The 26144-nt window shown below is 43.6% G+C and overlaps 1 non-coding gene and 2 pseudogenes across 2 annotated transcripts; 2 read left to right on the top strand and 1 right to left on the bottom strand.

The window, feature by feature from the left end:
* Nucleotides 1-1514: 1514 nt before the first annotated feature.
* Nucleotides 1515-2134, bottom strand: LOC114884216 (annotated as a pseudogene). The gene has a single exon (XR_003790809.1). The product of XR_003790809.1 is annotated as a 60S ribosomal protein L17 pseudogene (transcript).
* A 1183-nt stretch (nucleotides 2135-3317) lies between these two features.
* LOC114883963 lies at nucleotides 3318-4600 on the top strand (annotated as a pseudogene).
* A 9456-nt stretch (nucleotides 4601-14056) lies between these two features.
* LOC114884884 lies at nucleotides 14057-14163 on the top strand. The gene has a single exon (XR_003790945.1). It is a non-coding gene; the product is annotated as a U6 spliceosomal RNA (small nuclear RNA).
* The last annotated feature ends 11981 nt before the right edge of the window (nucleotides 14164-26144 follow it).

The raw sequence follows: 26144 nt of genomic DNA on the forward strand, positions 1-26144 counted from the left end.
GGCTGTCTGGTTTGGTTATTTCTCTTTTTTCGTTCTCAGTTGCCCCAGGGAATAAGAGGGGGTTGATCTGGGTCAGTGGTTCTCAATCCCGGCTCTGGATTTTTCTACCTCATTAGAAAAATAGTTTAGGAGGGAGGGATAAATTAGGAGTTTGGAATTAACATATACACACTACTATATATAGAACAGATAGCCAACAAGGTTCTACTGGATGGCACAGGGAACTACATTCAATATTTTGTAATAACCTATAAGGGAAAAAATCTGGAAAAGAATAGATATGTATATGTATAACTGAATCAATTTGCTGTATACCTGAAACTAACACAACATTGTAAATCAACTATACTTCAATAAATAAATTCATTCATTCATTCATTAAAATTTTTTAAATAGTTTAAAAAATAGTGTTGGGGATTCCCTGGCGGTCCAGTGGTTAGTACTCGGCACTTTCACTGCCGGAGGCCCAGGTTCAATCCCTGGTTGGGGAAGTAAGATCCCACAAGCCACGCAGCGTGGCCAAAAGAAAAAAAAAATAGTGTTGCTTGGATCCCGTGCCTAGATTCTGATTTACTTGATCTGAAAACACTGGTCTGTCAGCGTCTCTCAATGTTTCTTTCACTCTCTCACCCCTAAGGAACCCTTTTAAAGATATATTTTTGCTAACTGCCGTTTCCCATAAACTTTTCATACCACCAGATATACTGTATATCTGTTTATGAACTGTATGTACATTTGTGCTTTACATATAAAATGAGTAAGATTTTTTGGCCCGTGTTGAGAATTCATGATGTAGATGGAAGTCCCTTGTAAGTTTACCAATTGTATAACTCTGTAAGTTTAACTTATCTGAAATAATGGAAGAAGGAAATAAAAAGAGGATACGCTACAGCATAAATTCCAACACTGTCTCCGCTGGGTTTTGTTACCCAGTCATATAACACACACATGGGTCCTGTGCCTTGTAGAGCTGGACCTGCCTTGGCAGTTCAAGACATTACACTCAATGAAGAAAGCTGACTGGTGTGGGGGACAGAAATATCAGACAAATATTAGGAAGATCCATCTCGCCCTTGGGATGTTTCCTGACCACCCTTGCTGTGCATTACTGGACAGAACAGCCTCACCCGGTAGTCATCTGCCAACACTGGGAGTGGTCAGACAGAGGCCAGATGTAAACGAGAATCCCAGAATTCATTGGGAGTTTGAGCCCAATAATCTTTTTTATTTATTTATTTAATTTGTTTATTTTTGGCTGCGTTGGGTCTTCGTTGCTGCGCACGGGCTTTCTCTAGTTGCGGCGAGCAGGGGCTACTCTTCCTTGCGGTGCGCGGGCTTCTCTTGTTGCGGGTCACGGCCTCTAGGCTCATGTGGGCTCAGTAGTTGTGGCGCACGGGCTTAGTTGCTCCACAGCACGTGGGATCTTCCCGGACCAGGGCTCGAACCCGTATCCCCTGCATTGGCAGGCGGATTGTTAACCACTGCGCCACCAGGGAAGCCCAAGCTCAATAAACTTTTTTTTTTTTTTTACTTTTATTTGCATTTATTTTTTGCAGCATTTATTCCCGGGCCATAAGTTTTTGTTTCTTCAATTTCTTCTGGGATATCTTTTTCTTCTGGGCAACCTCCTCTTCTGGTTTAGGAACAATCTGTTCTTTTTCAGTAAGGATCATCTCAATGTGGCACGGAGAGCTCATGTATGGGTTGATCCGACCATGAGCTCTATAAGTCCTGTGCCACATCTTGGGGGCTTTGTTCACCTGGATGTGCTCAATGACCAGAGAATCTACATCTAAGCCCTTAAGTTCAGCATTACTCTCTGCATTTTTGAGCATGTGCAGTAAAAATTCAGCACTCTTTTTGGGCCGCCGACCCTGCGTCCAGCCCCACTGTTTGGCCTGGGCACACCTACCAACTCCACCATCGTAGCGACGGAATGGCACACACTGCTTCTTTAAAGTGACATCCTTCAGATACTTCGTGGCTTTTCGGATATGCATACCCTTAATGGCCTGGGCTGTTTCACGAGTGTTCTTAAAGTGAACACGAAGATTTGAACCTCTCGACTTGCTTGATTTTGTGGGATTTTCTGGGTCAAGTGAATAGCGAACCATTTTTAGAGGTCACCTCAGGCCGCTAACCAGAAAAAGCCCAAAGCTTTTAAACACAATTCTATGCCCAAAGCAAGAGCAAATAATTGGAATAAAAGATAAAGCAATCTCCTCTCTAGGACTTCATGGCAGGCAGTGTGTGTTAGGTGGTCCTAGTCACCTCCACTTGTACTGGGGCTGTTTCTAAACATGTCTGTGGTCCTCCTATTAATAAAAGGGGCAGGAGAAAAGTTTGGCTGCTGCCCATTTAATGTGTAAGACCAATAACAGCTATACTACTCAGAGTGTGGAATTACTTCCAGTAAAATGTTTTCAATTAAGTCTTTTTATTCTGAAGGAACCTTTTACACGTAGGCTGGACACCTCATCATAGCATTTCTTTGCTTTAACAACAAAAAGCTCAGAAAAGTCTAGAAGTTCTAAATATGCCTTTGTAAATAGAGTTCTAGTTTTAGAACTCAGATTTGATCTGAGATACTTGTGATGCCATACTTGTGGACACAGATCCCGAGTTCTGGGGCTTCCTTCCTTCTGGTAAAACAGTAGCTCTCTGGGCTTCTCTGGTGGCGCGGTGGTTGGGGGTCCGCCTGCCGATGCAGGGGACGCGGGTTCGTGCCCCGGTCCGGGAAGATCCCACATGCCGCGGAGCTACTGGGCCCATGGCCGCTGAGCCTGCGCGTCTGGAGCCTGTGCTCCGCAACGGGAGAGGCCACAACAGTGAGAGGCCCGCGTACCGCAAAAGAAAAAACAAAAAAAACACAGTAGCTCTCTGTTCCTCACCTCATTTTCATCTGAGTGCACCTGTGAAAACTTTTGGTCTAAAGTTGAAGATTCAGGGTCAAAGGAGAGAGTGAGGGGTGGAAGGGAGATGTCAGCCTATAAAATGAAAAATATAACAAATAAACAACAATAATAATAAATCTGGACACTCAGGTTGGCTTGTGTTCCCTCAAGGGTCTGACAATACAGTTGGTAAATCAGACCATTTTTATGAAAAGTTGAGTAATAATATAAGGTATCATTAAATAGGAGGTACAGATAATAAGGAATTTAGAGGAGGGAGTGCTCGCTGAGATCTGGTGTCAGAGACATTCAGGAACGCTGGGGGTGGAAATACCTGCATATGTATAAGGCAGGAACAAAAGCCAGCTGAAGTCTAAAACGGAACAAAGTTCATCGGGTTAAACTGTTCAAGAGAAGTTTGGAATGAAGTTTCTCCTCTTAATTCTCGTTCTTCAAGCTGCTGCTTCTGGAGTTGTTCCTCTGTCTAATAGTACAAGTCTAGAAGAAAATGATGTGCTGTTTGCACAAAGGTACCCGGGCACCTTTTATGGCCTCCTGGTGGAAAGAACTCCCATGCTCAAATGAGAATCATTAGCAACTTTGTGGTGGGCAAAATCCAGGAAATGTGGCATTTTTTCTTGGGGCCTAATGTGACCTGGCAGTTGGATGCCTCTCCTCTGACAATGAGGTCCACACCAAGGTGTGGGAGGCCCAGTGTTCACCAGTTTGGCACAATGATGGGGAAACCAGTATGGACAAAACATCATGCCACCTACGGAATCAAGAATTACCCTCCATGGTGTGGAAGGACGTTGACTATGCCATCCCCAGGCTTCTCAAGCACGGAGTGATGTGACCCCCTGCAATTCAAACAGAAGAACTCTGAAGAGGCTGATATCATATATTTCCCACAAGGAGCTCACAGAGACTCTAATTCTGATGGCAGAGATGGAAACATCACCTGTGCTCATGGGCCTGGAGCTGGTATTGGGGGAGGCTTGCATTTTAATAGGGCATAAATGTGTTTCTTGTTGCTGGTCATGAGTTTGGCCATTCCAAACATCCAAAGGCTACTATGTTCCTCCTCTACATTATGTTGACCTCAACAGACTTTGCCTCTCTGCTGAGGTCATTTGTGACATTTGGTCTCTCAATGAAGACTCATAAAGGCAGTGTCACAGCCTTAGACCATGTGGTCCAATTTGACTGTTGATACTATCATTACAATTGGAAGAAAAAGTTTTTTCTTTAAAGATGAGTTCTTTTGGTGGAAGCTTCCTGAGCTATTAAGCCACATATGAAATTGGAACCAGGAGTCAAGTTTTTCTTTTTAAAGATTGCAAGTACTGGTTAAGCAGTGATTTAAAAACCACAACCCAGCTATACCAAAAGTACACATTATCTGGGTTTCCCTGACTCTGTGACAAGATTGAAGTTGCTGGTTTTAATCCACTCATCTACAAGACCAGCCTGTTTGTGGATAAACGATGTTGGAGGAGAAATGAGAGAAGGTAATTATGGATCTTGTTTATCCCATATTGATTACTGAGAAATTTCCAGGAATTGAACCTAAAATTGATGCAGTCTTCTACTCCAAAAGACACATTTATTTCTTCGAGGGATGTAATGAACTTGAATCTGACAAGCTATACAACTGTGTCACCAAAGGCTGTGAAGCAATGGTGGTTTTGGTAGGAATGGTGTAACTAATGGCATTTATCAATTTACTTCGCTTATTATATATTTACTGCATGTGGGTTTTGTGCCTGGTATGCCTTTATTTAGTGGTATCTTAAGATAAGAAGATAAAACTTTTATATAGACCATAGATTAATGATTATGAAAAATATAAACTGAATTTTTATAATATTTTCTAATTTTGAAAACCTCCAGCAAATAGGTTCTTCATTTTCAATTTTTCTTGTTAAGTTTGAACATAGAAACCCTCGAAGGCCAAGAGGATACATTTTGGAGAATGCTCAGTAAGTCAGTTTCTAAAATCCTTGGACTGAGATACCCCTCGCTGGTTTGCCTAAAATCACGAAATGACATTTCAGTGACCGTTACATTTTCAACAAGGGCATCATTTTATCTTATTAATTAGTTAATTTTGTTGTTTTTTTTTTTTAGCCGTGCCACCACACGGTATGTGGGATCTTAGTTCCCCGACCAAGGATTGAACCTGTGCCCCTGCAGAGGAAGCATGCAGTCTTAACTACTGGACCACCAGGGAAGTCCCAAGGGCATCATTTTCATTAAGAGTGAAAGCAGAATTCCCCTTAGAACTTAAATAAAAATGACAATTATGTAAGTAAACTATTTAAATGGTGATAATATAATTTATTCTCTTTCAAGATTGACTTCTTAATATTACATATAAAGTATATATAAATTAAAACTTTGAAAGGAAATAAAAAAACGGAATCAGTGTTCTGTTTGGATCCCCTAATCCTGTGCCAAAGACATCATCCCCTTGGCTTTGACCTATTTTGGATTTCTGGTCTCCACTTCCGAGTTCATCCCAGGCCTCTTGTAGCCTCAGCCTCCCATAACCAGCTTCGGCCTTTTCTGGTGGACGGCTGGCAGTGAGGCCCTCCCAGGACATACCTCCAAGACCATCTCACCTGTGGGGCAGGGGCAAGAAGCAACCGGACCCAGGCCTTGTGGGCAGCTTAGGACTTAGGCAAGTGTGGGGATCAGAGGAGGGCTTGTATGCAGGGGGGATGATCTGAAGAAAGATGCAGAATGGAACATGTGAAAGGTGTTTGGGGGGCTGTGTGTTGGTGGGTTTGCCTGGAACAGGTGGTTTGCTGTGGGGAACATTGAAGCTTCTGGGTTTAAGACCCAAAGATACAACAGAACTGACCCTCAATCTCTAGGTACTGTAAAGAAATAAAAAACTGCGGGAGAGGAAGGTAATATTAGCTGCCGATGTCTAGATCCCCAGTTTAGTTACTGGATCTTTTTGCACAATTTTGTAGTCAGGCTCTTTGGGAAGGGAAGGAGCAAAAGCCTGGTATGTTCATTCTGTTCTCCTAATGAACGGGGAAAACCCACATTTCATCCAGTTTATAGAATCAGACTCTGAGAGTGAGAAAGGGCCTTAAAGCCCTGATACTCCATGACCTCATCCGTTGTTTAAAAACCTGCAACATCCAACAACGGGGCATTCGGCCTAGGCTTGAATCCTTCCAGTGTTGGGTGGCTCTCTACTTCTCAGAGCAAGCTGCAACCTTCATCCGTTTTAGCTGGTTCAGTCTCCTTGGGATTCCAGGAAGCACTTCTCATTCTCTCTCATGTACCACCAGGTGCCCCTAGATTTTCTCTTTTCCCCTCACCTTCCCAGGCTGAACATCCCAGGTCCTTGAAATGCTTTTCTTGTGACACAATTTTAAGTTTCCTCCTATTCTCATGTCTGTCCTTGCCATATCTTCCTTTATAAAGAATAATATTTTATGGGAATGGACTGGAGGAAGCATTTATATAGGTTTTAAAAAAAATTTTATGAGACATAATATATATATATATATCATGAAATCCACAAATTGTAATGTAAATTTCAAGCACTTCCATCCTCCAAAAGGTCGCCTTGTGCCAATTTGCAGACACTCCCCATTCCCACCTGCAGCTCTAGGCAACCACTTATCTGCTTTCTGTCTCTAAAGTTTTGGGGATTTTTTTTTTAGGGTTGCATCTTATATAAAAAAAAAAATTTTTTTTTTTTTCTATCAGCCATCTGAGAGCCTGTGGAAACAGCTTTATATTATAGAACATTCCTTTGAGATGGTCTTTCTGGGGGGATTTTTGCCTATAGATGCAGACAGGGTGAATAGAAATTCATGAATGATTATTCCATAATGGGTTATAATTTATCTTCCTAATCGCTAAAGATTAGTGATTACCCAAATAGGACAACCAGAGGCTCTCCCAAAATATCCCCCCGAGCTACAGTCCAAATTTAGAGTGCTGAATGGACTATTGATCTAACCCAGTGTGGCACTTCAGACGACTTTGATGCTGTGCCCGGGGTCAGGGAATGAGGACGCGATGGAGCACAGAGGTCTCTCCTCTGCTCTTCTAAACCCTCCAAGCTCAGTCCTGCTTTGTTTCCAACCTCCTCCCTGTACGGAACTCATTACCCATCTCTAGTCTAACTTGAATCCCACCCGCTCTGCAAGATCCAGGTCTCTGATGTCCTCCACTGACCACACACTGGAAAAGCTGTCTGTGTTCATACACCACGCATTTCAGTCCCACCAGACAATGCGTATGACCATAAATGGCTTGAGAGTGGGGACCTTGTCATTAAGCATCCCTTAGATCCCACAGCCTTAGATGATGGCCCATCTGAACCCCTGACCCCTGACCCCTGATTTCTCCCTCCTTTAAGCCCCTCGAAGTCTTTGAACCTCTTTCATTATTTTCTGCCTAGTTTCACAGTCCCTTGAGTGCTTCATTATGTGTGCGTGTCCTGTGGGCAGTAGTTTCCTCTTCTGTAAGTCCTCCTTCAGGATCTGACACAGTGCTTTGTACATAATAATAACAATTAAGTGACGACCACCCACATTTGCATATCACGCCTCAGTTTCCAAAGTGCTTTTGTATCCATTCTGCGATTTGGCCCCATGGCAATCTGGTGATAAAAGTATGATTATTATACTTCTTTTACAGACAAGAAATCTGTGCCCAGCGTCCTCGCTTCTAAGATATTCTGATGCAGAGTGCCAGCACTCAGCTGCACTGCCCTACGGCTCAATAAATCTCTGTTGATTTCATGCTACTTGGTTGGTTGCATCGATATGGATGAGGGTACAAGAAGTAAGGAGCAGCTTTGGCTTGTTCTTTGTTGTAGCTTTTGTTGCTGTTCATGTATTCATTATATATTAATCCATTTATTCATTCAACAGACAAGTACAGAGGGCCAACTAAATTCCAGTGCCAGGCTCTGGTTAAGCACTGGTTAGGCACAAAAAGTTTCAGACACTGCCCTTTGGTTGCTGGTCAAGTTGTGAGGGCGAAGCACAAATAAACCCACAATTGAAATATAAAAATTCATTGGGGACTTCCCTGGCAGTCCAGAGGTTAGGACTCCACACTTCCACCGCAGGGAGCATGGGTTCTATCCCTGGTCGGAGAACTAAGATCCTACGTGCCCTGCAGTGGGACCAGAAAGAAAGAAAGAAAGAAAGAAAAAAATTCATAGTGTTAGGGCTATGGGAACCTAGAGGGGGGTCTCGAAATCATCCTGGGGATGGATGCTGGCGAGGTTGTCTCAGCACAGGCATCTCCTGTAAGTCTTGAAGGGCAGCCAAGAGTCAGCCAGGGTTTTCAAGAGAGAGACGTGGATGTCCCAGGCTTGATGGACGCCAGCCCTGCTGACTGTGGGAGGTAGGATGGGCAGTGGTGGGGTCGGATTTGCTCCAGGTCATACAAAAGTTTTAGCAGGCTAGGAGGCGGTGTGGTCCAGTGGCGAAAGGCTTTGATGTCAGATGTAGCTGAAGTTGAATCCCACCTCTGTCATTCATTAGCTGTGTGACTTTGAACAAGTCACGTGATTTCTTACTTAGACCCTTACTTTCCTTATCTGTGAAATAAGTAAAGTCTTCTCTAGTGGACTGTTGTGAGGATTGTAAGGGAGACAGGTGGGGTTAAAGCACTGGGCACAACGTCTGGAACACGGAAGCACTCAATAAAGAAGAGAAGACAAGGCGCTTCCCTGGTGCCACAGTGGATAAGACTCCGCGCTCCCAATGCAGGCGGCCCGGGTTCAATCCCTGGTCAGGGAACTAGATCCCACAGGCATGCCTCAACTAAGGAGCCCGCTCACCGCAACCAAGACCCGGCGTGAACAAATAAGTAAGTAAGTAAATAAATATTAAAAAAAAAAAAAGAAGCAGAGAAGACAAGAGTTCTTAGGAAATTGTTGTTGTCCTTTGTGGCATCATTAAGAGATGCAATTAACAAGAGAGCTGGATGGACCAACCACTGCTTTCTCTGAGAAATTCAGCTCTCCCACCTCATGTGCTGCCTGGAAATGCCCATGGTAGCAAAGAGAAGAAGAGGAAGGTGGGAGAGATGATTAAAACACAGGCAGAAGCACTGAACCAAAATTGAAAGCCAAAAATTGAGATTAAGGACGAAAGGAGTGGGAGATTTGGGGCAAAACAAATTCATAAAGTTCAAAAGCAAAAATACTTCTTTTCCTTGGAGTTTTAGGAAAGTTTTCATTAAGTCTCTCCTTCGACCAGAAAATTGATCCCGCACTTGTAGTGTTTGGGACCTCAGCTTGTCTCATGTGTTTTCTTCTGAATGGTTTACTGTTTCCAGTTTGCAAAGCACTGTCATGTAGAGTGTCTCATTGACCTCTCACAACAAGCCACGATTTTATGCCATTGTGACAAGGAGGCTGCTTCATTTCACAGGCGAAGAAACAGAAAGCCAACTGCTTTGATTCGAAGGGAACAAAAAATCATCCCGATTTTGAGTCTCCTCTAGAAACAGCCCTCAGATACACAGAACAGAGCACGAAGGTCAGATTCCTACCCAGGAAAAATTATTTGACTCCGAGCCAGAAGCCCGGAGGAAAGCAAGTATGTTTCTGTCTATCGTTGCTGAGTTTATGGCTCTTTAAACACATCTGCTACCAAAGGCTGCAGGAGTTTAAACACAGTATGTCCAGGAAGCACCAGGGGATCCCCGAGGTCAGCATTTGACCGCCAAGTATGTGGTCTTGAAAAGTCCATCTATATCAGAAAGATGGAAACCACTTTGGCTGGTTTTCAAGGTGCTTTCTTGGCTTTAATTCAGTTCTGTTAAAACTTTTTTCCCCAGCTTTATTGAGATATAATTGACACATACTATTGCGTAAGTTTAAGGTGCATAATACACACATATATTGATACATGTGTATATTGCGAAATGGTTACCGCAGTCAGGCTAGTTCACACATCCTTTACCTCACACGATTGCCATTCTGTTGCTGTTATGATGGGAACATTCAATCTTTACCCTTATAGCAACTTTTAAGGATACAGCACAAAATATTTTTAAAAGGATAATTTGCGGCTTAAACAGTTTAGACGTTCCCTCATGATACGGTCCTATAATAACCCACAGGAACACTCCACCTGTCGGAAGCAGGTAAAACAGGAGGTTTGTGGGTGTGTACAGTGTTTTCATTTCTGTGGCCCACACTACATGTAACTTTCAGTGCCTTCTAAAGCACCTCACGTATTTGTCTCATGTAATCCTCACCGTAAATCTATGAGCTGAGAATTTTTACTTCCATTTACAGATAAGAAAACTGAGGCCCAGAGAGGCTGGGACTTCTCCCACAGCTCAGAATGCGTGTGTCGCCGTGACTGGATTCAAAACCAGGTCTCTTTTTCAAAGCCAGGGCCTGTGCTCTTTCTTCTCCATTCATTGTCTCCCAAGGAATTTAGCTCTTATTAGAAACTTTGTGTTATTCTCTTCTTGTTCCTTGATTCCGCCTCCTTTTTGCCACATGACATAATGATTAATTTTTAAATGTAAAACTAACTTTTGTCGAGAGGGAGGTCTTTGGCAATCACTGTGCTAGGTACTTTTTAAACAGTAATTTATAAGGTTGCTGTTATTTTTATCCTTTATTTGTTTGCCTGGGTCATTTCAAGCAATTCCAAGTGAAATAGAAGTACATTGGCTACAAATAGAAGCTGATCAGTTCCATTCTCCTCCCCGCAAAGTAACCATTTTTAATGGATTTGTGGGTTTTCTCTCAGCTGTTTTTCTTAGCATTTAAAAATACATGTGGAGGCATTAGAATGCAAGCCCCATCAGATGAAAGAAAAAAATACATGCTGAGAACAGATACAAAGATATATATAATTATTTTTTAAAATAAATTTATTTATTTATTTTTGACTGCATTGGGTCTTCGTTGCTGCACACAGGCTTTCTCTAGTTGTGGTGAATGGGGGCTACTCTTCGTTGCGGTGCGCGGGCTTCTCATTGCGGTGGCTTCTCTTGTTGCCAAGCACGGGCTCTAGGGGCACGGGCTTCAGTAGTTGTGGCATGCGGGCTCAGTAGTTGTGGCGCACGGGCTTAGTTGCTCCACGGCATGTGGGATCCTCCCGTACCAGGGCTCGAACCCGTGTCCCCTGCATTGGTAGGCGGATTTTTTTTTTTTTTTGGACCGCCAGGGAAGCCCTTGCAAAGATATGTTGTTTCCATTTTATGGATGAGGAAACTGAGGTTCAGTGGGGTTAAGTGATTGCCCAGAATCAAACAGCAGGTGAGGCACAGAGCTGGGATCAGAACTCAGGTCTTAAAATGCCACATTTCAACCTTCAAACCACCACCTCTCTAGCTGGCCTTTGGTCCCAAGACAAGAGTCAAAAAGCGCACTGCTCTTGAGTCAATCATCAATGTGACTTTGACATATTACTTGCTTGCAGATGAACTGCTTAGGATACCCTGGGGACTTTTAGTTTGTCTCCTTGAGAAAAGAACGTAAAGATGCCTTCACCCGACTTCAGTGGGTGCTGAGAGAACGAAATCATGTCTGCTGTGTGTGCTGAACTCCTAGGAAAAGGCACTGAAGATGCCGGGGGTTCTGGGTGGGAACACGTTGTCCCCTGGCACAGACGTGCCTCTGCGGGCTCCTTTGGAGGGGGGCAGCCCTTGTTCTAGGGTTTCTTTCCAGCTGACTCATCCTGTGACCTTGAGAAAGTTCCCAGTCTCTCTGCACCTTTGTTTCACACTGGCTCTAAAACAGGGCTAATAATACCTTCTACCTTGTTCGTAAAAGAGAGGACATTCACAAACCAGCCCTCACAGTACATTTCTACAGAACTGGGGCCCGAGTTCTAGCACCTGCCCAAGTCAGATGAGATTTTTGGCTAAAGCACCCTCCAGCTCCCTTTAGGCAAAGAGACTGGAAAAAGTGACTGTGGGAACAAAAAGGAACATGTTTTAGCCAAAATGTGTTTCTCTAAGGAAACTGAGTGTTTCTTAGATCCTCACCTTTGTGAAAATTTTCACCTCGTGCCTTTTTAAAAGTGTTTTGCTTCTCCTGAAATGTCCTCCCCCATCTCTTCTTGTGAAATTGTTCCTGTCACTCAAGGCCCTGCCAAAATGCCACATTTCTGTGAAGCTTGCCTTTACTCTTTCAGCTAAATACCTTTTCTCTCTCCTCTGGACTCTCTGAACACTGTCTATCCTCCCTTCATCTCATATTCTGCCAAGAATTATAGTGATTTTTAAAATGCAAATCTCATTCTCTTAGTAGATGATAAGTATATTGAAGGTAAGACTAATACCTTATTGTTATAATTCTGTAAGCTAGTGACACAGTTTCCTACACAGAGTAGTTGCCTAATAATCAATTGCTGAATGAATAGAATATTTGTAGAGGAAAAATATTAAATAGTAGTGAAGGGCTGGTGAAGACTGATACCACCAAGGGTACCGAAGAATTTTTGCTCATGAATCAGTGTCCGCCTGTTAAATTCCTGCCCATTGATGGATCCACTGATGCATCAATCCCTTGAACAAACGCTATCTGAGCATCTCCTTGTGTAGGATGCTGTGCAAGGTCCTTCAGGGAAGAACACTGAAGATCTTGAGTAAGTGAAGAGAGCCCGTGCTGCTCTTATCCTGGTCATCCTGGCTCAGGATTTTGTGCAGAGTTGAGAATTTGTGTTTGTGCCAAGACACCTGGGTTCTGGTCTTGGTTCTGATCCTTGCTAGCTTGTCACTTTTTTTTTTTTTTTTGCGGTACGCAGGCCTCTCACTGCTGCGGCCTCTCCCGTTGCGGAGCACAGGCTCCGGACGCGCAGGCTCAGCGGCTATGGCTCACGGGCCCAGCCGCTCGGCGGCATGTGGGATCTTCCCGGACCGGGGCACGTAGCCGTGCCCCCTGCACTGGCAGGCGGACTCTCAACCACTGCGCCACCAGGGAAGCCCTAGCTTGTCACTTTGAGCAAATGGCCTCATAAATCTCAGTTTCATATTGTGTTTAATGTTAACCTGATAAAGAGGAGATAATACCGTAGTGCTTGTTTATCTGACTCCCAGAAGTACGGAGGCGAGGGGCAGTGACAAAGTGAAAACATTTTACCTTCTCTGAGAGCATATGAAAACCACATATAGGTATGTGTATATACACATACATACATATGCACACATATATTTTTTACTTAGGGGATGCAATGCATCATATATCTCCAACAAATTATAAACCGTGCCTTAGGTACCTTAGAGAAGCTTAATGGTTTCAATTTATGATACACACTTAGGATACAATACATCACAATTATTTATTCTAGATTTTTGCAGCAAAAGCTAAAAAACATCGAAAAAACAAAATTCTAAGTTTCATTACAAAACACCCACTATTCACTTGGCTCTATGACGTGACATTTCTTGTCATTGCACATACACAGTACTGCATAGTTGTAATCAATGTGTTCATTCTAGTTGGGGTTCTGGTTTTATTTTTAGGATTGTTTCGAACAGACCTTTCCCTATTTACAATTTTAATATCAGTATTATTCATCTAATTATCTATCTATCTATCTAATCTCGGAATTTATTTAACTATTTCCTAATTGTTGGGCATTTGAGTAATTTTCAATTCTTCATTATTACACATGGTCTATTTTTAATCGCATACAGACGCCTACCCATCACCTAACACATTCTTGGCTTGGCTCCCTCTACTGTCAGTTGATATATACCCAAGAAATGCCAACTCATTTTATTATTAGCCTGAGCAAAACAGAATTAGGAAGGAACTACAAATGTTTTATTTTGAAAATCAGACTGTGCATTTACAAGATGGTTTGCGAATGATTTCCTTTGGGAGAAGGGAGCTCTGGATCCTGGCACCACAGCTTTAATCTCCCAGGGAAGAAGAGTGATGACCAGGGACTTTATACGTTTATCAAACATTTATTGACCTCCAAGACACCAATTCCAGGCTGGGGAAGAAAGGCGTAATCCTTACCCTCAGTGAGCTTACTGGTTAGTAAATGATCTAGACCAGTGGGAATTCCCTGGCGGTCCCATGATTAGGATTCGGTGCTGCCACTGCAGGGGGCACTGGCTCGATCCCTTGTGGGGCAACCAAGATCCCACATACCACGTGGCCAAAAAAACAGAAAACAAAAAAAGAGGATCGAGTGCTCGCTTCAGCAGCACATACACTAAAATTGGAACGATACAGAGAAGATTAGCATGGCCCCTGCACAAAGATGACACGCAAATTCGTGAAGCATTCCATATTTTTAAGATGTGGCACATATATACAATGGAATATTACTCAGCCATAAAAAGAAATGAAATTGAGTTATTTGTAGTGAGGTGGATGGACCTAGAGTCTGTCATACAGAGTGAAGTAAATCAGAAAGAGAAAAACAAATACCGTATGCTAACACATATATACGGAATCTAAAAAAACAAAGGATCGAGACCAGCAGTGGCAATGCTCATGGCAAAGGCAACGATAACGCAGTGTGACAAGTGTTGCCAGAGCAGTCAATTCAAGTCACACACACAAGGAAGCGACAATAGTCTTGTTGGGGGTCCTAGAAGGAAGGGTCACAGAAACTGAGGCCCGAGGACCAGTGGGCATTGGCCTGGAGAGTAGTAGTCCAAGCACGGGAAACAGTGTTTACAGAAGCCCAAAGGAGAGAGAGGATATATATTTTTTAGGGATGGCTAAGTCGAGCATACAGTTTGAACTGTATACAGTACACAGTTTGAGTTGGAGTGTCAATGGAGATGAAGGGGAAAAGGTAGGCTGCAACCAGGTTAGGAAGGGCTTTATAAACCGCGTTAAACAACTTGGCTTTACAGTATCTGGGGGTGGTGCAGCTACTTTAGAAAACAGGGAAACGGCTTGGCAGTTTCTTAAGAAGTTAAACATAAACTTACCATATGACCCAGCAATTCCACTCATGTCTAGCCAAGAGAAACAAAAGCATACAGCCATACAAAGACCTCCATGTGAATGTTCATAGCAGCATTATTCATAATAGCCCAAAGTGAAACTACCCAAATGCCTACCAGCTGATGAACAGGTAAACAAAACGTGGTCTATCCATAGGATGGAATATTATTCAGCCGTAAAAGAGGAAAGAAGTTCTGATACCTGCTACAACATGGATGAACCTTGAAAACGTTATGCTAAGTGAAAGAAGGCAGTCATAAAAGACCACATCTTGTATGATTTCATTTATGTAAAATGTCAGAATAACAGACAAATTCAATGAGGCAGAAAGTGGATTATTAATTGCCAGGGGTTGAGGAAAAATGGGAACTGACCGCTAATGGGTATGGAGGTTCTTTTTGCGTGATGAAAATGTTCTAAAGTGAATCCTGGTGGTGGCTGTACGACTCTGCTAGTGTAGTACAACCATGGAACTGTGTGCTTTACATGGGTATGATATGGGAATTATATCTCAATGAAGCTGTTAAAAAATATCTGGGAGAGGGGCAATAGGGAGGTCATTTGGTTTTAAGAAGAAAAATGTCACGATTAGATTTACTTTTTTTGGGGGGGGGGCACACCGTGCAGCTTTGAGGATCTTAGGCCCCTGACCAGAGGCTGAACCCGGGCTGCGGCAGTGAAAGCACCGAGTCCTAACCACTGGACCGCCAGGGAACTCCGTAGATTTACTCTAGAACTTTTGCTCTGAATAGATGCAGTGGATGGTTAGGACAGGGCAAGGTGAAAAGTGTGAGTCTGGTTAGTGGGCGGTTGCAGTAGTGGGAGAGACATAGGGTAGACAGAATGGAATGGACAGGTCTGAGACTTTAAGGAACAAAACTGACATGACTTGGGGAGTGTCGGAAGTGGGGGATGGGAAGTTAGGGATCTCACCCCAGTTACTGCCTCAGGCCCTTGGGAGGCTGGAAAGGCTATTCATGCAGATAGGAAACCAGGAGGTAGTTTGGGGGGAAGTGATGAGTTCAGTGCTGGACAAGATGAGTTGGGGCATCCAAATGGCATTGGTTATGATCTGGAGCCCAGAGGAGAGAGCTAGTCCAGAGGTGGTGCACAAAGCATCTTCTTATTCTATTACCACCTTATGAGGGAGTTTAAGCCCCTGGACAAGAAAAGAGCTATGGATACTGTAGCAGGTATTATATGCAAGGTTGGCTCTCAGTCCCTTTCCATCAAACCCTAACATGAAACATAGCGATGCTTTTGACTCAGGGCACAAGTTCAGCTTCTCCTGTTGGTTTATTGTAGCCAGTATTCGAATAGCTTCAAGGAACATATTTTTTTTAATTTATTTTTATTTCTTTAAACTTTTTATTTTATATTGGAGTATAGTTGATTAACAATGTTGTGTTAGTTTCAGGTGTACAGCAAAGTGATCCAGTTATACTCATACATGTATCTATTCTTTTTCAAATTCTTTTCCCATTAGGTTGTTACATAATATTGAACAGAGTTCCCTGTGCTATACAGTAGAGGACCATATTTTTTTTAAGCTCAAATTAGGTTCTGCCATGCCTTGAATAAATGTGCAATTAAAAGAAACATTTGAATCCAAGACTCGCTTAGAATATAGGCTGTGTAGCCATGACGTGTATCTCTCTTGGTAGAACATCCCAGGAAGTAGTCCGGTCTGGGGAACCGGGTGGTCCTCACTGCTTCCTTGTAGCGTATTCTTAGCAAGTTCCCTGATTCTCAGATTTCTCGTTTGAAAAATGAGAATAACTATATTTCCCATGCAGTAGGATTATAAATAAAAACTTTGTAAAGTGTCTGGCTTGGCACAGGGTAAGATCTCAATAAATAGAAGTTTACTATTATTACTGTGATTTTCTTACTTAAGTGTTGAAAAAGGTGTTTGATACAGTGCTACAAAGGAAATGTTCTGAGTCTCTGTCTTTTGTACTCTCTTCTAGTTCCTAGATCTGTTCTAGCTACCAAAATCAATCTTGCCTCTTGGTGACTGTTATTTTAAACTGAGTGTATTTTAAGTTTGTTCCCTTCATAAATGGCATGATTTTATAAACTGACAGCTCTTTGATCTAATTTGCTGGCAGATTATGCAAGAAATATATATTTTATTGAAATGCAAAAGCTAGTCAGTTTTTGCACCCCCCTTCTCCCCCCGCCCTTCCCCTGGGCATTTGGGGAGTGAGGAGTGATAGTGGGCATGGAGGTAGGTAAGGGAGAGAAACAGGTGGTTTTTCTAATTAATTAATTAATTAATTTTTAGCTGCGTTGGGTCTTTGTTGCTGTGCGCGTGCTTTCGCTAGTTGCAGCGAGCGGGGGCTACTCTTTGTTGTGGTGCACGGGCTTTTCATTGCGGTGGCTTCTCTTGTTGCGGAGCACGGGCTCTAGGTGTGCGGGCTTCAGTAGTTGCGGTGCATGGACTCAGTAGTCGTGGCTCGCGGGCTCTAGGGCGCATGCTCAGTGGTTGTGGCTCGTGGGCTCTAGAGCGCAGGCTCAGTAGTTGTGGCGCACCGGGCTCAGTTGCTCTGTGGCATGTGGGATCTTCCCAGACCAGGGATAGAACCCGTGTCCCCTGAATTGGCAGGCAGATTCTTAACCCCTGCGCCACCAAGGAAGTCCCGAGGAACAGTTTTTGTCTCTGATTCAGACCCAGGTTGGGGGGACCTTTAGATGTTTGTGTACTGGTTGATTTTGGCCCCCATGCTCTCCTCCACCTGCTTCTACACTGTCAGCACCTTCGTTTCTTTAGAGTGAATCTTGACCTCCTGTATCCTTTTCTTATCTGGGATGTCTACCACTATTTGGGATTTCCTAACGGCCCAAGAGGACAAACTGAGACCCTTGTGGATAACCGTAAGGGCAGAGGGGAGCAGCTAGGGCTGCTCCAGCTGGGGCAGGGAGGCAGGCAGGTGGGGGAGGGCTCGGGGAGACCTGGCTGGCTTGGCAGCTTCCCATTTGTCCTTTCTCCAAAAGATGCCCCTGGGAGCCAACCAGAAAGCTCTCTGTGTTCATTTTGTAGCCTGAGAGCAAACACGCCACCTTGGCAAGGGAGCATCAGACCTATAATAATAATACAGTTCTCTGACATTAAAGTGCAAAAACATTTTCCATGACAGCTTAAAATTAATCACCACCACTTGCTGCTATAGATCCCTCTCCTTTAGGCAGTGCCAGCTTTGAGACAACTGTTAAGGCAGCCACATGGCTTCCAGGGAAAGAGCAAGAGGTCTGCAGAGACAATCGGCAAAGCTCCTTTTCTCCATTTTCCCTTTTGTCCCGGGGAGGATGTGCTTTCTCGCTAACAGGGTGGAAGATGGGGCTGGTAATTGATCATGGAGAACAAGCCACAACTGACTCTTACGGGTGGGATTATAAATGCATCTCGAGCTCTTAGTGACATCGATAAACCACTGGAGATGCCTGCTGTGCAGCTGAATGTTCCAGAAATTGTTCCCATGGTCTTTGAACTCACATCAAGGGAAAAGAAAGGAGCTTCCACATATCACTTTCTTTATCCGGCTGATGGAAATTAATCATCAGACAGATTTTACCCAGACAACCTCACAGAATCGTTCAACAAATATTTGTTTACTTTATTATTTAAAAATTTTGGGAATTTCCTGGCAGTCCAGTGGTTAGGACGCAGCGTTTTCACTGCTGGGTCCCGGGTTCGATCCCTGGTCAGGAACCAAGATCTCTCAAGCTGTGCGGGGTGGCCAAAAAAAAAAAAATCTAAACTTAGTTCCTGCTCATGGTAAAAGTTGAAATTGTATTGGAGGGTAAACGGTGAGCATGGAAATTCTTCCTCTTTCTCCTGATTCTTTGGTCCCAGTCTGCAGAGGTTACCACTATAAACAGTTTCCTGTATATCCTTCAAGAAGTTGTTCTTGCATATACAGGCCTACGTGTGTATGTATATGTGTGTGTGTATATCGCTGTTTTCATTTAACAATGTATATTAGACACCTTTTCACACCAGTACCTAGAGGTCTACTTCACAGTTTTTAATGCTACATAGTGTTTCTTGGTATGTATGTATTTATTTTTTTAACTGGACCTCTAATTTTGGATGTTTGAGGTATCTTTTGTTTGTTTTTTTGGTTTGCTACTATGAACAATACCACAGGCCACATTTTCTTGGACTTCTTTGTTTGTACTTGTGCAAGCCTATTTGTAAGACAAATTCCTAGAAGTGAAATATGCAGGTCAAAGATATGTGTAATTTAATTTGTAAAAGATTGTGAAATTGTTCTTCAGATAGACAGTAAACATATACTGAAAGCTTTCTCCATGCCAAGCACTGTGCTGGGTGCTAGGGACAAAAGGTCACAGTCCTTTCCCTTGAGAACCTCATGGGAGAGACAGACAATAAATTGTTACAGTGCAACGTAGCAAGCACTATAATAAGGGTTTTGTAACACTTATTATTACCTTACTGTGTTAGCTACTAGTTTTAATCCCTCACTGTGATTTTTTAAGATTTTTGAAGTGTTTTTTCATTCCAGAGTAGTTTTTTGGACTGTGATACGTTTCCCAGCTTAAAAAGCTGAAAACACAAAAGTCGAGGTGGGCCTGGCAGTGACAGCATGATGAAGTCCAATCAATATTTGAGAAGCTTCCAGGTCCACACACTCCTGTGCCTGTCATGTCATTTAAGCTTTGCAAAGTTACGATTATTCCGATTTTGCTGATAAGGAAACTGAGGTCAGAAGTACGTTAATGGGGGCTTCCCTGGAGGCGCAGTGGTTGGGAGTCCGCCTGCCGATGCAGGGGACGCGGGTTCGTGCCCCGGTCCGGGAAGATCCCGCATGCCGCGGAGCGGCTGGGCCCGTGAGCCATGGCCGCTGAGCCTGCGCGTCCGGAGCCTGTGCTCCGCAACGGGAGAGGCCGCAGCAGTGAAAGGCCCGTGTACCGAAGGAAAAAAAAAAAAAAAAGTACATTAAGGAATTTGCCCCAAGTCGTGTAGTCGTGTAGTTTGGTTCTGAATGTGAGTCTCTTTGATGGCAAACTCAGGGCCCTTTCTCCTGAGCAGTTTGTCTACGGCACAGTGGGTCACACTGTCCCCAGGGATTCTAAACCACAGCCTCCACATTGACCATGAGATTACTGAGCAGAGGCACAGTGCCAGGGATGGAGGAAAACAAGTAGTAGGAGGACCCACGACTTGGTCTTGGAAAACTCACTGCTTCATGGGGAAGAGAGGTCTCCATCTAAATGATGCATAGGACAGTCACCCAAATTCACATTATTCCAGACAAATGTTGCAGCCTTGAGAGGAGGATTTCTGGAGTTAAGAAGATTGGTTGGTTTGAGGGGAATAGAGGGAGGGGTAATTGGAAAAAGGTGGTCAAAAGTTGCAAACTTCCAGTTATAAGATAAAGAAGTACTAGGGATGTAACGTACAACATGGTGAATATAATTAACACTGCTCTATGTTATATACAAAAGTTGTTAAGAGAGTAGACCCTCAGAGTTCTCATCACAACAGAAAAATATATTTTTTCTTTTATTTTGTGTCTGTATGAGTTGATAGATGTTCATTAATCTTATTGCGGTCATCATTTCATGATGTATGTAAGTCAAATCATTATGCCGTACTCTTCAAACTTATACAGTGCTATGTGTCGATTATATCTCAGTAAAACTGGAAGGAAAAAAAGAAGATTGGCTGGTTTGAAGGATGAAAAGGTAGTTCGGGAGGAGAGGGGGAGCCTGGAGCTGATGGGACAGGGTGGGCGAGGCATGGGGAGGGCCAGTGTGGTTAGGTGGCTGGATTTTTTTTTTTTTTTTTAATTTTATTTATTTTTATTTTTGGCTGTGTTGGGTCTTCATTGCTGTGCACGGGCTTTCTCTAGTTGCGGTGAGCAGAGTCTACTCTTCGTTGCAGTGCACGGGCTTCTCGTTGCGGTGGCTTCTCTTGTTGCGGAGCACGGGCTCTAGGTGCACAGGCTTCAGTAGTTGTGGCTCCCAGGTTCTAGAGCGCAGGCTCAGTAGTTGTGGCGCACGGGCTTAGTTGCTCCACGACACGTGGGATCTTCCCGGACCAGGGCTCCAACCTGTGTCCCCTGCATTGGCAGGCGGATTCTTAACCACTGCGCTACCAGGGAAGCCCAAGTGGCTGGGTCTTGACGTGCATGGGGGTTTACGTGAGACATAAGGCAGGGAGGTTAAGTTGGGGCATATTATAGAGATTTTAAGTAACTTTCTTTGTTAAGTATAAAAGTTTTTTTTGCACAGAAAAATGACATGAACTAATCTATATTGTAGAATAATGAACATCAACAGTATGCAGGAAAAATTAGACTGAGGAGCCCTGGGAGGAAAGGAAATCAATTAGGGGACCACTGTGAAAGTCTGCATGCAAGGAACTGATGGCCTGGACTGAGGTTGATGGCCTTGGAAACTGGATGGACAGGGACAGGTTTGAGAGATGTTGCGGAGCTGGACTTGACATGATTGGATCTAACCAATTTGCTAAAGGATGGAGCGAGAAAATTAGAGCTGTCTAGACCAGGGTGAGTGGTTAGGCCCTTAATGGAAACAGGGAGCCACACACAAGGAAGAGCATTTGATGGGTGAAGGTCAGAAGATCAGCTTTGGTATGTGGACTTCGAAACCAGGTGAGACATTACAGACATTTATAGACATGTGAGATGCCTATAAACTAGCTGGAAAATACAGTCAGGAGATTGGGAGAAACATCCGAGCCACAAATGTAGATTTAGGAGTTGTGGTTACAGCTAAGGGAGGTTGTTTGGAAGACGAGGACCAAAAAGGCCTACATTTAAGGAATTATTAGGTAAAGGAAATGGGGAGGTAGGAGAGGATGCAGGCAGTATGGAAACCAAAAGAAGAGTTTTAAGAAGGGATGGTCCATAGTTTATGTATTGCAGAAAATTTGAGCTGAGTGTCATTAATTAACATGTTGAATGTTGTGATTAGGAAACCTTTGAGATAATGGGTCTATAAACAATAGTTCAAAGCACTTCTAAGAGGAGGCAACTGGGTCATAATCCAGCACGTTAAGTACAACTGAGGGGAGAGTGGCGGGGGGCACTGGTCTTCAGAGTCCAGCGATTGGTCTGTGATCATCCTGGACAGACAGACCTTTTTGTAAGAAAGTGGATCTACCACCATGCTAGGGTTAATGGTGAGAACAGGGACGAAAGAACTGTCAAGAGTAAGGCAGATGGGACTTCCCTGGTGGCGCAGTGGCTAAGAATCCACCTGTCAATGTAGGGGACACGGGTTCCATCCTTGGTCCAGGAAGATCCCACATGCCTCGGAGTGACTAAGCCTTTGAGCCACAACTACTGAGCCTGCGCTCTAGAGCCCACGAGCCACAACTACTGAGCCTGCGTGCCACAACTACTGAAGCCCACGCGCCTAGAGCCTGTGCTCCGCAACAAGAGAAGCCACTGCAATAAGAAGCCCTGAGCACTGCAATGAAGAGTAGCCCCTGCTTGCCACAACTAGAGGAAGCCCACACACAGCAACGAATACGCAAAGCAGCCAAAAAATAAATAAATTAATTAATTAAAAAAAAGAAAAAGAGTAAGGCAGACAGCAGAGATAAAGCAAGAGCTTTGCAGAAACTGGACCAGGGACGTAGGAAAGATGAGGTTGGTGGCGAAATTGACTATGGGTCCACTTGGCAGCAAAACAGTCTCTAAGGTCATGAAAACACAAAAGAGCACCTAGACCTGGGGATAGAGTAGGGGCTGATGGTACAGAACCACAGAGGAGGATTGACAGTCAAACTAAAGGAGCTTAAGCTTCAGGGCCTCTTACTCGCACTGCTCCCTTCCAAGACAGGGTGGGGCGCCCTCCCAATGCATTCATGTGGTCGTCTGCTTTAGTAAAATTTTCAAAATTGAGACATCTTCACCACAGTTGATTAGGACTGCTGTCCATCCCTTTGGTCTTGCCTTCTGTCAATGTCCCCTCACGTTGGTGATGTTGGAATGGCCATGGGCATTTTTGGGATCCAGTTAAAGGGAAATTGATTTTCAGATTTAATGGGATTAAATCTGGGTTGAGTGGGATATATTTCTCTGGCTCACAACCACTTTCATGTCTACTTAAGTTACTGCTGGCCATCCAGGTGTGGTGACGTGCAGGTCTGGGGCCAGAGGACTTATGATATAAGTGTGTCCCACCATACCCAGGCCCAAAGCATGAGGAGGGTGGAGGAGAAACAAGCCTTGAACGGCAGAGTCAAATTTAAGTCTTGAAACTTATTCCAAATTCTATTGCTTACATGAAAGAAATTTCATAAAGGACTTTTATTTTATTTATTTTTTACTTTTTTCATAAAGGACTTTTAAAATTTAATAACAGCTCTAGAAATTAGAATTATCAATAATAAAAACATTCAAAGAACCATGTTAAGAAAAAAGAGGAATTTATCTTTTTATTTTCTCTGTAAATTATATTACAAAATCATTGTCAGGTAAAGATGTGATCAAAGATAATGCAGTAAAAAATGTAGGAAAAATGTATTAGAGAGGGCTAGTAGGCAGCAAATTGATAAAAATATTGTATTACCTTTTCTGGATTTTTTGGTTCACTTTCCTAGGTGTATCAGCTTTAAAAAACTGCTATTTGTTGTGATTTATTTTCTTATTTGGATTTAATATTTATTTTCATATCTAATTTTATTTCTATAGTTTTTCTCTATCACATCTATTAAAATGTGAGGTTCTGAATCCCCTAAATTGTATAAGCTTGAGACTCCATAAAACCTGGATCTACCCCTCTTAGATCCTTACATCTTTTTGGTGCCAGGAATATTATTGGTGTGAAAGAACCTTTGTGTGTCTAAACAAAGAAGAAAATCTGGATATTTAAATGTGTGGGTTGTATTCTACTGTAACCTCTTTACTCGATACCACAGAGAGATGCAGATCTATGATTCATCCTGCATAGTAATAAGCTTGACTGAGAATGAATTCCAAACTCTTTAACAGGCAATTTTTTTTGGAGCAAAGGTGCACTTTGCATAAGTACAAAATAAATATTTGCTGATTTGAGGAAATATGGTATGTAAATACATAGGCCCTACTGAAAAAGAGGAAATTTTTTCATCAAATGGATGTTAGTAGCTGGTGGATTGAGTCATCATGGTTCCAAGAGAACTACTCCTTCCTCCTCATTACCCAGCCCCTTCTCCTCGAATAACTGGTATCCTCTAGGGTAAAAGGTGGACACAGACAATGGGGCAGAAGAGACTACAACATGCATTCATTCGTCAAACTTCCATGGAATATCTACTAAAGCTATCATGACCTGGGTCAGCAACTTGGGTGTGCAAATGTGATCACATCTTTTCTATTTTTCTGATTAATCATTCAAGATTGCACATGCCCAACTTAGCAGGAAATACAGCTTCTCCCTTTTGAGGCATCTCTGATTTGTCTAAGAGCCTCAGACACCCACTCAGCCTCAAATGCTAGGCTAGTCCTTGTTCTGCCAGGCAGAGAACAGTAGTTGAATCAGCGTACAGCTGATGTTGCTTCTTCCACAGTCTCGCTATTGCTCTAAAAATTGGTCCCATTCACAACTCTGGATGCTTGCCCATTATGTTGATGACGTGTTGCTTGTTGAGACCCCCTCATGAGTGGTAGTGGTGCTTCAACTTTGGACTCTAAGTTTAACACTCTTTTAACTCACACTTACATGGTCAGGCATAACCCTGATACCAAGGAGGTTGGTTCTGGAAGCATTTCAGAGCATCGCCACCCTTCTAGGGACCAGCTCTCCTCCCCAGGAACATAGGTCCAGGCCACTAGCTGAGATTCTTCTCCCTATGGCAGTGTACCTCTGGGGATTTTCCTGCCAGCATCCACTTCATCAGAGAGTTTCTAATAATGTTGAACTTCAGGACTTCCCTGGTGGCACAGTGGTTAAGAATCCGCCTGCCAATGCAGGGGGCACGGGTTTGAGCCCTGGTCTGGGAAGATCCCACATGCCGTGGGGCAACTAAGCCCGTGTGCCACAACTACTGAGCCTGCGCTCTAGAGCCTGCGAGCCACAACTACTGAAGCCCGCATGCCTAGAGCCCATGCCCCACAACAAGAGAAGTCAGCGCAATGAGAAGCCCGTGCACCATAACAGAGTAGCCCCCGCTCGCCGCAACTAGAGAAAGCTCATATGCAGCAACGAAGACCCAATGCAGCCAAAAATAAATAAATAAATAAATTTATAAACAAAAAATAATGCTGAACTTCAAAAAGAATTGGGGGACTTCCCTGGTGGTCCAGTGGGTAAGACTCTGCGCTCCCCATGCAGGGGGCCGGGGTTCGATCCCTGGTCGGGGGACTAGATCCCGCATGCATGCTGCAACTAAGAAGCCTGTGCGCCGCAACTAAGAAGGCTGCATGCTGCAACTAAAGATCCCAAGTGCCGCAACTAAAGATCCCAAGTGCCGCAACTAAGACCCGGCGCAGCCAAAATGATAAATAAATAAATGATAAATTAGAAAAGAAAATAATTGGGGTCTGAATCCATTTGCTTGCTGCAGTGCTCCAGAAGGGCCTTTGAATGCTTTGCAGATTCATTCATTTCATCTCCTCTTACCCCCCTCCAAACCAGAACAACAACCAAACAGCTCTGCAGCCTGAGGGGTAGTCAGTGGAACTGAGACCATTCAGTCCACTGGTTGACCACCTATCACACGGATAAAAATGTGAGGTTCTGAATCCCCAGGCACTCCAGGCATCAACAATACCTCAGGCACTAGACTTAAGGATCAAGAGGCAGTCTGGCCTTCAAGGAGTGCACAGCCTATAAATAGTTTCACTGAAATGTAATACATGCATATGCAGCTTGCAAAGTGTACCTCGGTGCTGAGGAACCACAAAGGAGGGGTGCAATCAACCAGGTGAAGCAACAATCTGAGTGACAGACTCTCTGCTGAGCTCAGAACTGAGCCTCCTCTCCAAGGCTAGCTCATCACCTGCAAACAAATGTGCACCCTCACTCATATCCTGGAGGCCCCCTAGCGGACCTCCACGATAGACGTAGACGGGTGCCCCCAGGGCCGGGACTAGGGTGAGGCAAATTTTAAGGAGTCATCAAAATCTTCAGAAATTGAGATTCATATTAAAAAAAAGAAATAACGGCAAATTATGGCCCATAAGTCAGCTGCCTGGTTTTATAAATAAAGTTTTATTGGAAACATCAGGATTAGGGTAAGTTGAGTGAGGCAGTGTCATGAAAGTAAAGGTTTGGATCTTTATTTAAAATTGTGGGACCTCCCTGGCAGTCCAGTGGTTAAGACGCCATGCTTCCAC

Source organism: Monodon monoceros, unplaced genomic scaffold, assembly GCF_005190385.1.
Source record: "Monodon monoceros isolate NGI ecotype Baffin Bay Population unplaced genomic scaffold, NGI_Narwhal_1 Super_Scaffold_5, whole genome shotgun sequence".
Taxonomy (NCBI): Eukaryota; Metazoa; Chordata; class Mammalia; order Artiodactyla; family Monodontidae; genus Monodon; species Monodon monoceros.